The sequence below is a fragment of the Leuresthes tenuis genome, unplaced genomic scaffold (assembly GCF_036924035.1).
Source record: "Leuresthes tenuis unplaced genomic scaffold, fLeuTen1.0.hap1 SCAF_2, whole genome shotgun sequence".
NCBI classification, from domain to species: Eukaryota; Metazoa; Chordata; class Actinopteri; order Atheriniformes; family Atherinopsidae; genus Leuresthes; species Leuresthes tenuis.
Genome location: NW_027325356.1, coordinates 29,247,340 through 29,263,173, shown reverse-complemented (window position 1 = coordinate 29,263,173; position 15,834 = coordinate 29,247,340). Strand labels below are relative to the sequence as shown.

Here is a 15,834-nt window from a genome sequence, read left to right as displayed (position 1 = left end):
GACCATAGTTGGTAAAAAGCGGGTAAGAAAATGTTAAAATACCCGACTGTACACAATCAAAAGAGGCAGCGGAGTTGTTCAGCTAAGAGAAGGTGTGAATGTCCGACCATGGTTTGTAAAAAGCGGGTAAGAAAAGGTTCGAATGCCCGAACGTACACCATCAAAAGAGGGAGCGGAGGTGTTCCGCTGTAAGAGGGTGTGAATGTCCGACCATAGTTGGTAAAAAGCGGGTAAGAAAATGTTAAAATACCCGACTGTACACAATCAAAAGAGGCAGCGGAGTTGTTCAGCTAAGAGAAGGTGTGAATGTCCGACCATGGTTTGTAAAAAGCGGGTAAGAAAAGGTTCGTATGCCCGAATATACACCATCAAAAACGGAAGCGGAGGTGTTCGGCTTCAAGAAGGTGTGAACGTCCGACCAAAGGTTGTAAAAAGCAGTTAAGAAAAGGTTCGAATATCCAACCAAACATAATCAAAAGCGGGAGCAGAGCTGTTCGGCTGCAAGAAGGTGTGAATGTCCGACTATATTTGGTGAAAAGCAGGTGAAGCAAGGTCTGAATGCCCAACCTTACATCATCAAAAGCGAGATCAGAGGTGTTTGGCTGCAAGAAGGCCATAGTTTTGCCATAAGCGGGTAAGGTGCGAATGACCGACTAAATATAAACAAAAGTGGGGGCGGAGGACTTCGGATGCAAGTGGGTGTGAATATCTCACCATACAAGTATGGTGGAGAGGAAGCTGTGAATGGCCGACCATAGTTTGCGAAAAGCGGGTGAGAAAAGGTGCAAATGTCCAACCATACATGATCAAAACAGGTAGCGGAGGTGTTTTGTTGCGACAAGGTGTGAATGTCCACCCATAATTAATGAAAAGCGGGCAACAAGTAGGTTCGAATGCCCAACCATACATCATCAAAAGCAGGAGTGGATGTGTTCGGCTACAAGAAGGTTTGAATGTCCGAGCATAGTTCGTAAAAAGCGGGTAAGAAAAGATTCGAATGCCCGAACGTACACCATCAAAAGAGGGAGCGGAGGTGTTCCGCTGTAAGAGGGTGTGAATGTCCGACCATAGTTGGTAAAAAGCGGGTAAGAAAATGTTAAAATACCCGACTGTACACAATCAAAAGAGGCAGCGGAGTTGTTCAGCTAAGAGAAGGTGTGAATGTCCGACCATGGTTTGTAAAAAGCGGGTAAGAAAAGGTTCGAATGCCCGAACGTACACCATCAAAAGAGGGAGCGGAGGTGTTCCGCTGTAAGAGGGTGTGAATGTCCGACCATAGTTGGTAAAAAGCGGGTAAGAAAATGTTAAAATACCCGACTGTACACAATCAAAAGAGGCAGCGGAGTTGTTCAGCTAAGAGAAGGTGTGAATGTCCGACCATGGTTTGTAAAAAGCGGGTAAGAAAAGGTTCGTATGCCCGAATATACACCATCAAAAACGGAAGCGGAGGTGTTCGGCTTCAAGAAGGTGTGAACGTCCGACCAAAGGTTGTAAAAAGCAGTTAAGAAAAGGTTCGAATATCCAACCAAACATAATCAAAAGCGGGAGCAGAGCTGTTCGACTGCAAGTAGGTGTGAATGTAAGATCATAATTTGCAAAAAGCTGATGAGAAAAGGTGAGAATTCCTGACTATACACCATCAAATGCGGGAGCGGAGTTGTTCGGCTGTGAGAAGGTGTGAATCTCCGACCATAATTGTTGAAAAATGTGTTAGAAAAGGTAAGAATGCCGGTCCATCCATCATCAAAAGCGATAGAGGTGGTGTTCAGCTGCAAGTAGGTGTGAATGTCCAGCCATAATTACTCACAAACGGGTGAGAAAAGGTAGTATTGCCAGACCATACATGATCAAAACAGGGAAGCGGAGTTGTTCGGCTACTAAAAGGTGTGAAAGTCCGACCATGGTTTCTAAAAAGCGGGTAAGACAAGGTGTGAATGCCCGACAATGTATGATCAAAAGAGGGAGCGGAGGTGTTCAGCAGCAAGAAGGTCTGAATGTCCATCGATAATTGCTAGAAAACATGAAAGAAAATTTTCGAATATCAAACCGCGCATGATCATAAGCAGGAGAGGAGGTGTTCAGCTGCAAGAAGGTGTGAATGTCCACCCATAATTACTGAAAAATGGGTAAGACAAGGTGCCAATGCCCGAACATACACGATCAAAAGAGGGAGCGGAGGTGTTCCGCTGTAAGAAGGTGTGAATGTCCAACCATAGTTGGTAAAAAGCGGGTAAGAAAAGGTTAAAATACCCGACTGTACACAATCAAAAGAGGGAGCGGAGTTGTTCAGCAAAGAGAAGGTGTGAAAGTCCGACCATGGTTTCTAAAAAGCGGGTAAGAAAAGGTTCGTATGCCCGAATATACACCATCAAAAGCGGAAGCGGAGGTGTTCGGCTGCAAGAAGGTGGGAATGTCCAGCCATAATTACTCACAAATGGGTAACAAAAGGTAGTATTGCCAGACAATACATGATCAAAACAGGGAGCGGAGGTGGTTCAGCTGCAAAAAGGTGTGAATGTTCGACTAAAGTTTGTAAAAAGCGGGTAAGACAAGGTTCGAATGCCCGACAATGTATGATCAAAAGAGGGAGTGGAGGTGTTCAGCTGCAAGAAGGTGTGAATGTCCACCCATAATTTCTGAAAAATGGGTAAAAAAAAAGTGCGAATGCCCAACCATACATCATCAAAAGCAGGAGTGGATGTGTTCGGCTACAAGAAGGTGTGAACGTCCAACCAAAGTTTGTAAAAAGCAGTTAAGAAAAGGTGCGAATATCCAACCAAACATAATCAAAAGCGGGAGCAGAGCTGTTCAACTGCAAGTAGGTGTGAATGTCAGATCATAATTTGCAAAAAGCTGATGAGAAAGGGTGAGAATGCCCGACTATACACCATCAAATGCGGGAGCGGAGTTGTTCGGCTGTGAGTAGGTGTGAATCTCCGACCATAATTGCTGAAAAATGTGTTATAAAAGGTAAGAATGCCGGTCCACACATCATCAAAAGCGAGAGAGGTGGTGTTCGGCTGCAAGTAGGTGTGAATGTCCGACTAAAGTTCAAATATATTAATAAAAGCGGGAGGAGAGGTCTTCGGATGAGAGTGGTTGAGAATTTCCAACCATAATCTATAAAATGCGGGGGAAAAAAAAGTGTGATAGAACACTAAAAGGTGGAGCGGAAGTGTTCGGCTGCAAGAAGGTGTGAATGTCCGACTATATTTGGTGAAAAGCAGGTGAAGCAAGGTCTGAATGCCCAACCTTACATCATCAAAAGCGAGATCAGAGGTGTTTGGCTGCAAGAAGGCCATAGTTTTGCCATAAGCGGGTAAGGTGCGAATGACTGACTAAATATAAACAAAAGTGGGGGCGGAGGACTTCGGATGCAAGTGGGTGTGAATATCTCACCATACAAGTATGGTGGAGAGGAAGCTGTGAATGGCCGACCATAGTTTGCGAAAAGCGGGTGAGAAAAGGTGCAAATGTCCAACCATACATGATCAAAACAGGTAGCGGAGGTGTTTTGTTGCGACAAGGTGTGAATGTCCACCCATAATTAATGAAAAGCGGGCAACAAGTAGGTTCGAATGCCCAACCATACATCATCAAAAGCAGGAGTGGATGTGTTCGGCTACAAGGTTTGAATGTCCGAGCATAGTTCGTAAAAAGCGGGTAAGAAAAGATTCGAATGCCCGAACATACACCATCAAAAGAGGGAGCGGAGGTGTTCCGCTGTAAGAGGGTGTGAATGTCCGACCATAGTTGGTAAAAAGCGGGTAAGAAAATGTTAAAATACCCGACTGTACACAATCAATAGAAGGGGGGGAATTGTCCGGCTACAAGAAGGTGTGAAAGTCCGACCATGGTTTGTAAAAAGCAGTTAAGAAAAGGTTCCAATATCCAACCAAACATAATCAATAGCGGGAGCAGAGCTGTTCGACTGCAAGTAGGTGTGAATGTCCACAACGTTGTTCTTTGTTGAAATCGATCTAGACATTGATAAATATGAAGGACAAAGCAGTTTCCACTTGGTTTGAGTGAAGGAATTCATTTTATAAAGAAAGAGCAAATCTAAAGTTTCAGGAATCCGAGAATAAGCTTACTTTCATGAGTTCTGCACGATTTGGGATTTTATCTATAAAATGAATTCCTTCACTCAAACCAAGTTAAAACTGCTTTGTCCTTCATATTTATCAATGTCTAGATCGACTTCAACAAAGAAAAACATTGTATTTTGCAGTAGAAGAAAGTGCAACAGTGAAGGACGAGGAATCCGAGAATAAGCTTGTTTTCATACGTTCTGCATGATTTGGGATTTTATGTATAAAATGAATTCCTTCACTCAAACTATGTTAAAACTGCTTTGTCCTTCATATTTATCAATGTTTAGAAAGATTTAAACAAAAAAAACAATATTGGACTTTGCAGTAAAAGAAAGAGCAAATCTAAAGTTTCAGGAATCCGAGAATAAGCTTACTTTCATGAGTTCTGCACGATTTGGGATTTTATCTATAAAATGAATTCCTTCACTCAAACTATGTTAAAACGGCTTTTACCTTCATATTTATCAATGACTAGATAGATTTAAACAAAAAAACAACATTGGACTGTGCAGTAAAAGAAAGAACAAATCAAAAGGTGCAGGAATCCGAGAATAAGCTTATTTTCATGAGTTCTGCACGATTTCGGATTTTACTATAAAATGAATTCCTTCACTCAAACTATGTTAAAATTGCTTTTAACTTCATATTTATCAATGTCTAGATCGACTTCAACAAAGAAGAACATTGGATTTTGCAATAGAAGAAAGAGCAACACTGAAGAATCAGGAATCCGAGAATAAGCTTCTTTTCAGACGTTCTGCATGATTTGGGATTTTATGTATAAAATGAATTCCTTCACTCAAACCAAGTGGAAACTGCTTTGTCCTTCATATTTATCAATGTCTAAATCGATTTCAACAAAGAACAACGTTGTATTTTGCAGTATAGTAAATTGCAACACTGGAGGTTTAGGAATCCGAGAATAAGCTTCTTTTCATACGTTCTGCATGATTTGGGATTTTATGTATAAAATGAATTCCTTCACTCAAACCAAGTTAAAACTGCTTTGTCCTTCATATTTATCAATGTCTAGATCGACTTCAACAAAGAAAAACATTGTATTTTGCAGTAGAAGAAAGTGCAACACTGAAGGACGAGGAATCCGAGAATAAGCTTCTTTTCATACGTTCTGCACGATTTGGGATTTTATGTATAAAATGAATTCCTTCACTCAAACCAAGTGGAAACTGCTTTGTCCTTCATATTTATCAATGTCTAGATCGATTTCAACAAAGAAAAACGTTGAGGACATTCACACCTACTTGCTTGCAGTCGAACAGCTCTGCTCCCGCTTTTGATTATGTTTGGTTGGATATTCGAACCTTTTCTTAACTGCTTTTTACAAACTTTGGTCGGACATTCACACCTTCTTGCAGCCGAACACCTCCGCTTCCGCTTTTGATGGTATATATTCGGGCATTCGAACCTTTTCTTACCCGTTTTTTGCAAACTATGGTCGGCCATTCACAGCTTCCTCTCCACCATACTTGTATGGTGGGATATTCACACCCACTTTTTTTCACCGCATTTCATAGATTATGGTTGGAAATTCTCAACCACTCTCATCCGTAGACCTCTCCTCCCGCTTTTGTTAATATATTTGAACTTTAGTTGGACATTCACACCTTCTTGCAGCTGAACCACCTCCGCTTCCCTGTTTTGATCATGTATGGTCTGGCAATACTACCTTTTCTCACCCGTTTGTGAGTAATTATGGCTGGACATTAACACCTACTTGCAGCCGAACACCACCTCTCTCGCTTTTGATGATGGATGGACCGGCATTCTTACCTTTTCTAACACATTTTTCAACAATTATGGTCGGAGATTCACACCTTCTCACAGCCGAACAACTCCGCTCCCGCATTTGATGGTGTATAGTCAGGAATTCTCACCTTTTCTCATCAGCTTTTTGCAATTTATGAGCTGAAATTCACACCTACTTGCAGTCGAACAGCTCTGCTCCCGCTTTTGATGGTGTATATTCGGGCATACGAACGTTTTCTTACCCGCTTTTTACAAACCATGGTCGGACTTTCACACCTTCTCTTAGCTGAACAACTCCGCTCCCTCTTTTAATTGTGTACAGTCGGGTATTTTAACCTTTTCTTACCCGCTTTTTACCAACTATGGTCGGACATTCACACCTTCTTACAGCGGAACACCTCCGCTCCCTCTTTTGATGGTGTATGTTCGGGTATTGGCACCTTTTCTTACCCGCTTTTTACAAACTATGCTCGGACATTCAAACCTTCTTGCAGCTGAACACCTCCACTCCTGCTTATGATCATGTGTGGTTTGATTTTCGAAAAATTTCTTTAATTTTCTCTAGCAATTATTGAAGGACATTCAGACCTTCTTGCAGCTGAACACCTCCACTCCCTCTTTTGATCATACATTGTCGGGCATTCGCACCTTATCTTACCCGCTTTTTACAAACTTTAGTCGAACATTCACACCTTTTTGCAGCTGAACCACCTCCGCTCCCGCATTTGATGATGTATAGTCAGGCATTCTCACCCTTTCTCATCAGCTTTTTGCAAATTATGATCTGACATTCACACCTACTTACAGTCGAACAGCTCTGCTCCCGCTTATGATTATGTTTGGATGGATATTCAAACCTTTTCTTAACTGCTTTTTAGAAACTTTGGTTGGGCGTTCACACCTTCTTGCAGCCGAACACCTCCGCTTCCGCATTTCATGGTGTATAGTCGGGCATTCTCACCCTTTCTCATCAGCTTTTTACAAATTATGGTCGGACATTCACACCTACTTGCAGCCGATTACTTCCGCTCCACCTTTTAGTGATGTATGGTTGGCATTTGCACCTTTTCTTACCTTCTTTTTATACTGATTGCTGAAGATTAAGTTGTTCTTTCTAAAACTACAAAATTTTTTTAATTGTTCAAACTCGATTTGAAGTGGATAAATAAGGAGGACAAACGGTTTTAAGTCAGGCTGATAGAAGGAATTAATTTTATAGCAAAATCTGTATTTCGTCATATGTCGAGAGATGCTTATTGCTGAAGAAGTTTTTTCTCATTCTACAAAGTACAACGTTGTATCAGTTAAGTCTGGCCTGGGTAAAACACTGATGGGTATTTCTGACATGCAATCATGAGGCTTTCCATCTGTGGGGTAGGTAGCAGTGTGGATGGATTAAGTGTAGCACATCTCTCAACAACAAGGTGTGGCTGTGAAAGAAGAACAGTTATGTAGGAGAGATGTCTGGTAAAGATATTTTGTTAAGTAACCATATCACAGCCACTGTATGAGGTACCTTAAGTGTTAATGGGTGAAATAACACCATAAAGACTCAGTTTAATATCTGATATGTCCTCTATACGAGGACTACATATTAAATGGATTTTTAGCAATAGGAGTTGAAAAAGGAGCTTGCTCCGTTCACTCCAAGCATCGACCCGGTACTGCAGTGCCACTGGGAACGGTGCGCTCTTCTCTGCTCTTGTGCAAAAGCAAACAGCGGTGCAGGATGGAAGTTTCAGGGAGCCCAAGATGAAACTTTCTTTTAATCTGCTGAGAAAAGAGAGTGAATGCGAAGTGGACTTTAACACGACTCTGGGAGCGAGCCGATTGCGGGCTAACCGGGAGAATTGCTTGAAAGAAACGCGACACCGAATGAGCGGTCAGAACAAAGCCTCAATACGGTGTTCCCGTGGTGTTTGTGGCTGCCTTGTCTTTTGCACAGAGTAAAAGACAAGGCAGCCATCGAATAGGGCCCGATTGTTCCTACTTGGTCAGCCGAGGAGCAAGGGGGGGGAGCAAGCGTCTCAACCAAGCAAAGCTCACCATGGGGAAGGTGGCTATGCCAACTAGCCTGATGCCCTGCTCCCGCAGTGATGGATAATCGTACTCTGGTTTCTCTTCATAACGTACAAGTCTTTCGCCTTTTACTAAACACTTCCGTGGAGAGCAGCACTAATGAGTTGTTTCTAATTTTGGCAGGCTTTACCTTTGCGGGTGAAGCCCTTTCTGTCTGTGTAAAAGAAATCTTGTTACTGTGCAGAGTGACTTCTCTGAGTAGAGTTGCCTTACTTGTTGCGACTGTGCCGATGTTGCTTGATTGGTGCTCGCTGGAGCGTGCGGGAGTGCAAAGTTATGCCATTTAAGGGCTGAAGAGTGCTCAGTGCAGCGGGTGGGCGGAGGTGCAAAGTGACACTCTGGCCACCTATGGCCATAAAAAGAACACCGCTACAAGTGCGCATTGTGCCAGGAAGGGCCCTCGGACGTGAACCAGTGGACAGTTATTGCTTCTCTGCCTTCTGCTATTGCTTGGACCTTTTTTTCGTGTGACTCCGGCTCCTTCGTCCGAGTGAGCACAGAGGCGATGCTTCTTTGTGGCTGCGTCCTTGGCCTGCAGCCTCTTGGGCTGTTGCTACTGCCATCTGGATCACAGCCACGGGGGGAATCTGCTTGTGCCTTCTTACCAGCAAGTTTCTTGAGGTCCATATGGCGTCTTTGATGGCGGCCAGGGTGAGCCACCTTTTGACAAATTCCTCTTTCCTGAGGTTCTGATTTTGACTCACCCCATAAAGCACCAATTGTGCTGACAGGACCTCTCTTGCTGGTAAGTACGGGAAATTTAAGGAGTCGGCTGTTGCCCACAAGTCCACAGCAGCACTGCACTCCCAGAAGAAATGCCTCACCGTCTCAGGCGCGCCACAACCTGGACGGGGGCAGGTGGCCGTCGCCGACATACCCCTGGAGTGCATGACAGATCTGACTGGGAGAATCTCGTGAGCCACCATCCATGACAAATCCCAAAGTCTGTTCAGAAGAGCTGAAAGGTTCACACTGCGCCAAACTGTTGAGGGCTCGCCAAGAGTGAGCCCAAGCACTGGACTCACTGGGGCCTGCTCCTGCACAACAGAGAGCAAAGATCGATGGCACGTTAAAACTTGTACATCTTCTTGTTCTAAATTAAAATGGTTTAAAAATGTCTTTATAAAAGCATAACTTTTTGTTAGATTAAAAGACACAGGTACTTTCAGGTCTGATGGTAAAAGTCGTAATCTTCTCATGTAGGCCCCCATCCATAATCTTGCCATTGCAGCTGCCGCTGGGTTTTTGGATGGGTTAATTGCACACTTTAATTGGACAGAGGTAAAGAGACTTCCTAAAAACAAATACAGATCTGGTACTGCTTTCCCTCCCTTCACTTTTGGCTTCTTCAGTACTTCCCTCCTCAACCTTTCCCATTTGGAGTTCCATAAAAAATGGATCGTTCCAGGTCTAAAATAATTTCTTTTTAGAATAAGTAAATGAATAAAGTTTTGTCTAGCAGGTCAAATATGTGCAAAATACAATCAACAGGGCAATCTAAGACCAAAACGAAGATAATTCCCTAAGCCAGTGTATCTTTTTCAACATATTTGTTTGGATTTCATTATTTCATTATTGTGTAGATTTCATTGAACTAAATTAATGTTAAGGGAAACGATTCTGCTCAGTGACAACAGAGGTTTTTACCAAATGGACTGAAATATTTCCATGTGCACAAGCCGATGCACTCTCAGTAGCAAAAGCACGGGTAAAATAAATCATTTCTAGATTTGAAATTCCTGAAAAGATCTTCAGTGATAATTTGACACACTGTGTAAACAACGTCATCTCACTGATGGCAAAGAACTTAAAATAGACCTTAGAAACGACTGTGCATATCATCCACAATCAGCAGGTTTCGTGGAGAGACACAATGGAATAATTAAGTCAAGACTGAAAAAAATCATGGAAGAAATGGGAAATATTGGGTTTACTGTTTACCATCCTAAAAATGCATCCTCCAACTAGCACAAGATGAACTCCATTTGAGAAAAGGTATGGAAGACCATTTGTACTCCCACAGTCAAAACACAGTCATCAACTGACATGATGAAGAAAAAAAGAAAAAGAGAAGAAACCTTAGCAGTATACAAATATTAACAAGTAGAGAGATCTCTTCTGTTTAGTCTGTTCCAGGTGAACCGGTGAAGGAATCTCTGAAGACAGTAAAACCCGGGGACTGGATCATCATCAAAGTGATAAAGAAAAAGAACTGGTCCAGCCCAATGGGGGGAAGGTCCATTTCAGGTACTACTTACATCACTCACAGCAGCTGAAGGACTTCTTGGATTCACTTATCACATTGTACCACGACCTTCAGAAGTAGGGAAAGATTATTTACCCACCACTGTTTTCTGAGGCAAAAGTCTGACTACAAAGGGGAATTCTCTCAACAGGAGGGGGTTCATCTCAACCTCAGTGAAGAAAACAACGGCTAACATGAGAACATAGGGTGTGACTAAAATAACCATGCAGAGTACCACCACTGTCCCCTTGACATAGAAAGTGCCACACTAGTAATAACATTTATTTAAACTTGGAGATAAATGGAGAAAATAATCTCATATACAATAGCTGAGACAAAAAAAAAAAAAAAAAACTTTTGAAGACACGATTAAAACAACATTTAGAACATACAATAAGCTTAAAAGGAGTGACAAAGCTGCGACTGCGAAGGCATAGAAGTCTAATTAAAAACAGGAGCAGTAGGACAGACTTTTCTGAAATCTGAGTAAGCTCTGGGAATCAAATTTAGATAATGATCAGACTTGGCCTTTCTTATTTCTGCTGTACCTTTATTTCTAAGCTTCCTAAAAGCAAGGCAATGACCCGGGTCCCTCATATGCCCAGCTAGCATCCAAGGTTTATTTATTTTTTAAGTAAAGAAGACAGTTCTGACGAAAGCCAGGGACTAGACCTGTTCTAAGTTCTATACTTTTTAAAAGGGGCGTGTTTATCAACTATGGAATTAGAAGATTTACAAAAATGGTCAAGTGCTAGATCTTCATCTGGGATTTTAACAGTGTCATGAGTATAACTATTCAACAGATCAGTTAAAAAAAAATCCTGCTCATGGAGATGTTTCAGGATCTGGATACCAAGCGTGGACCTAATGTTTTCATTTTTGCAATTCTGATACAGGCTATTGAGCAGTGATAACTAACACCAAGTTCAGATACTGCGGATTTTCTACCTTTGATTTGTTAAGATTGAGCCAATCAGGGACAACCTTGAAGGATCTCTTAAGATTGGTTTTGTAGGATCAGTAATTACCTGAGAAAGGTTGATATTGGTACACACCTTTTTTAAATGATCAGAGGCAGAGTTCAACTTGTTTAAATTAAAATTGCCACACAGAGATTGGGTTTAGGCCACATGCACACAGAATGACATCAACAAATATAAGAAATATTAAACATTTACACATAGATTTTTGAATACATGTAGAGGAATGATACTTTGAAATGTGCTCATTGCGGAGTTATGATGAGTTGAGTAATGAACTATTCTGGGAAAGAGGTTCTATTCCCAGCATCATGATGGACACTCCTGATATAGAAGGTTTCGCTAACGCATTGGAATTGTTGTACTATTTTCATATGCATGTGCAATGAAGAATTGCTTGCTGCTGATAAATGCAAAGAAGAACAGCTTACACATAGATGCTCACATATAGGCTGCTGAATGCAATGAAGACCTGCTTATCCAGTAAAGTTCAATGTCAATGTGTAATATTCAATTAGGATTTGCAAAACAGTGAAGTTAAACAATGAATGGGTCCATAGTCGGTATGACAAGACTAAAGGAATATTTACCTGGGTGTACGTTCAAACAGAGATGAGAAAATTGCGATAAATAATTGTTTGTTTGTTTGTTAGTATGTATATGAATGTTATGTGTATAAACTGTGTTGAGTTGTAGTTACTCAGTGGTGTCTCAGTGAAACAACCGACGGGGGAAGCCTTGCGGTGACAACAAAAGCAGTGTTTTACTGATCAGTCAAGTTGCTCCAGTGTACTCCATACAAACTGGTTGGTTACTGAAGGGATAGAAAATGGGGAATACTTGTTTTAAAGCAAACAAGGAATTAGATGGGAAAAATACATGTTTTAACGGGACCCAGACAATATTAAATACTCAGACAGATGGGAGAAGAAGTGTAGTTTTGTAGGAAATCACAAAATTATTACATAAAATTAGTGAAATCAATTGAAGAATGCCTTTCTGAAGAGCTGTTTACCACAGATGAGCAGCTTTGCGACCAAGCACATTGTAGATCGCTTTACTGCCAAAATGATCTAATTTAATGGATTGGTTTAGACATGCATAACAGCATTTTAAGAACAAAGAGAGAAACAAAAAGGGACAACGCTTCATGGTGGAAGGTGATGTATAAATAACTGTGTATATGATGAAGGAGAGACCATTTGAGCACCACAGCCATTTCGCAGCACAGGGACAGCAGTCCAAGTTAAAGGATCTCCCACGTGGTATCACCTGTCACACTGTGTCAAGGCATCAAAAGAAGAAAAAATCACCAAACTCAAGGACAAAGAGACGAAGACTCCGGTGAACGAAGAGAGAGGACTGACAAACCAGAAATACAAAAAGATGCTCGATATCAAGATCCAAAAGAAGAGGCTAACAATGCCACGAACACTTACGATGCTGGGAATGATGCCAGCAATGAACAGAGAAGAAGATTCAGTGTCATCAATCTGCAACACGTGCCTCTAATGAGGGGGTGAATATAGAATCCTCAACGATTACAACGTCTCTGGGAACTGTGACAACAACAAGGTTTAAACCATTTTGATATATATTGTAACCTATTGGCAAAGGACTAGTGCTGAAAATGAGGTAAATCTAATCCACCACTGTCCTTGGTCTTCTGTAGGGTTTTTAAACTAAGGGTTTGTTTTTCCACAGAAATTTGGAGATGCATGAATCTAGTGACTTAAACCAACTAGCAGATGGTTTTATGGGGATCATTGAGAACAAATAGTTAACTTTTGGTAGTATCATCATTTTAATGGTTGTAACTCTCCCCATAAGTGATATAGGTAAGGACTTCCAACGAGAGAGCTCGTCCTCTATTCTCTTTAATAATTGCACATAATTTAGCTTTGTTAGCTCTGAGAGCCTGGAGGAAATGTTTATGCCTAAATATCTAATATTTCCTGACTGTAAAGTGATCGCAGGTATATTCTGGACCCTACAGTTAATGGGCAGAACTGTGGTCTTAGACCAGTTGATAGAGTAGTCACAAAGTGCAGAGAATTTATTTATGAGTGTGATCGTGTGAGTGAGAGACATCTGTGAGTTCTGAAGGAAAAGTAATACATCATCAGCATAAAGACTTATTTTATGCTCAATATTTTGGGGTTGGATGCCTTTAATATTTCTATCTTGTCTGATAGCAGCTGCTAAAGGTTTGATGAAAATAGCAAAAAGTGAGGGAGAAAGTTGGTAACCCTGTCTTGTACCTCTCTGCAGACTGAAGCTTGGAGAAGTTTGATCATTTGTCCTGACACTTGCATTTGGGGAGCTATATAATATCCTTATCCAGTTGATGAAGTGTGACACAAACCCGAATTTGTTTAATGTTGCGAATAAAAATTTCCAGTTCACTCCATCAAATGCTTTTTCTGCATCTAGAGAGGCGATTATGGTTTCCAAGTTGTTGATGGTAGAATAGTCTATGAGAAAAAGCGGGTGAGAAAAGGTGCGAATGTCCAACCATACATGATCAAAAGCAGGAGTTGATGTGTTCGGCTACAAGAAGGTTTGAATGCCCGACCATAGTTTGTAAAAAGCGGGTAAGAAAAGGTTCAAATGCCCGAACATACACCATCAAAAGAGGGAGCGGAGGTGTTCCGCTGTAAGAAGGTGTGAATGTCTGACCGTAGATGGTAAAAAGCGGGTAAGAAAAGGTTAAAATATCCGACTGTACACAATCAATAGCGGGAGAGGAGTTTTTCGGCTAAAAGAAGGTGTGAAAGTCCGACCATGGTTTGTAAAAAGCGGGTAAGAAAAGGTTTGAATGCCCGAATATACACCATCAAAAGCGGAAGCGGAGGTGTTCGGCTGCAAGAAGGTGTGAACGTCCGACCAAAGTTTGTAAAACGCAGTTAAGAAAAGGTTCGAATATCCAACCAAACATAATCAAAAGCGGGAGCAGAGCTGTTCAACTGCAAGTAGGTGTGAATGTAAGATCATAATTTGCAAAAAGCTGATGAGAAAGGGTGAGAATGCCCGACTATACACCATCAAATGCGGGAGCGGAGTTGTTCGGCTGTGAGTAGGTGTGAATCTCCGACCATAATTGCTGAAAAATGTGTTATAAAAGGTAAGAATGCCGGTCCACACATCATCAAAAGCGAGAGAGGTGGTGTTCGGCTGCAAGTAGGTGTGAATGTCCGACTAAAGTTCAAATATATTAACAAAAGCGGGAGGAGAGGTCTTCGGATGAGAGTGGTTGAGAATTTCCAACCATAATCTATAAAATGCGGGGGAAAAAAAAGTGTGATAGAACACTAAAAGGTGGAGCGGAAGTGTTCGGCTGCAAGAAGGTGTGAATGTCCGACCATAGTTGGTAAAAAGCGGGTAAGAAAATGTTAAAATACCCGACTGTACACAATCAAAAGAGGCAGCGGAGTTGTTCAGCTAGGAGAAGGTGTGAATGTCCGACCATGGTTTATAAAAAGCGGGTAAGAAAAGGTTCGAATGCCCGAACGTACACCATCAAAAGAGGGAGCGGAGGTGTTCCGCTGTAAGAGGGTGTGAATGTCCGACCATAGTTGGTAAAAAGCGGGTAAGAAAATGTTAAAACACCGGACTGTACACAATCAAAAGAGGCAGCGGAGTTGTTCAGCTAAGAGAAGGTGTGAATGTCCGACCATGGTTTGTAAAAAGCGGGTAAGAAAAGGTTCGTATGCCCGAATATACACCATCAAAAACGGAAGCGGAGGTGTTCAGCTTCAAGAAGGTGTGAACGTCCGACCAAAGGTTGTAAAAAGCAGTTAAGAAAAGGTTCATCCATCGTCCATCATCGTCCATCCATCATCAAAAGCGATAGAGGCGGTGTTCAGCTGCAAGTAGGTGTGAATGTCCAGCCATAATTACTCACAAACGGGTGAGAAAAGGTAGTATTGCCAGATCATACATGATCAAAACAGGGAGCGGAGGTGGTTCAGCTGCAAGAAGGTGTGAATGTCCGACTAAAGTTCAAATAGATTAACAAAAGCGAGAGGAGAGGTCTTCGGATAAGAGTGGTTGAGAATTTCCAACCATAACATATGAAATGCTGTGAAAAAAAAGGTGTGATAAAACACTAAAAGGTGGAGCGGAAGTGTTCGGCTGCAAGAAGGTGTGAATGTCCGACTATATTTGGTGAAAAGCAGGTGAAGCAAGGTCTGAATGCCCAACCTTACATCATCAAAAGCGAGATCAGAGGTGTTTGGCTGCAAGAAGGCCATAGTTTGCCATAAGCGGGTAAGGTGCGAATGACCGACTAAATATAAACAAAAGTTGGGGCGGAGGACTTCGGATGCAAGTGGGTGTGAATATCTCACCATACAAGTATGGTGGAGAGGAAGCTGTGAATGGCCGACCATAGTTTGCGAAAAGCGGGTGAGAAAAGGTGCAAATGTCCAACCATACATGATCAAAACAGGCAGCGGAGGTGTTTGGTTGCAACAAGGTGTGAATGTCCACCCATAATTAATGAAAAGCGGGCAACAAGTAGGTTCGAATGCCCAACCATACATCATCAAAAGCAGGAGTGGATGTGTTCGGCTACAAGGTTTGAATGTCCGAGCATAGTTCGTAAAAAGCGGGTAAGAAAAGATTCGAATGCCCGAACATACACCATCAAAAGAGGGAGCAGAGGTGT

General features: G+C 41.8%; 2 non-coding genes across 2 annotated transcripts; both read left to right on the top strand.

Moving 5' to 3' along the window:
* Window positions 1-7,373: 7,373 nt before the first annotated feature.
* LOC140302522 (U2 spliceosomal RNA) lies at window positions 7,374-7,556 on the top strand. The gene has a single exon (XR_011914985.1). It is a non-coding gene; the product is annotated as a U2 spliceosomal RNA (small nuclear RNA).
* A 411-nt stretch (window positions 7,557-7,967) lies between these two features.
* LOC140302611 (U5 spliceosomal RNA) lies at window positions 7,968-8,080 on the top strand. Its single transcript, XR_011915064.1, has one exon. It is a non-coding gene; the product is annotated as a U5 spliceosomal RNA (small nuclear RNA).
* Window positions 8,081-15,834: the final 7,754 nt, after the last annotated feature.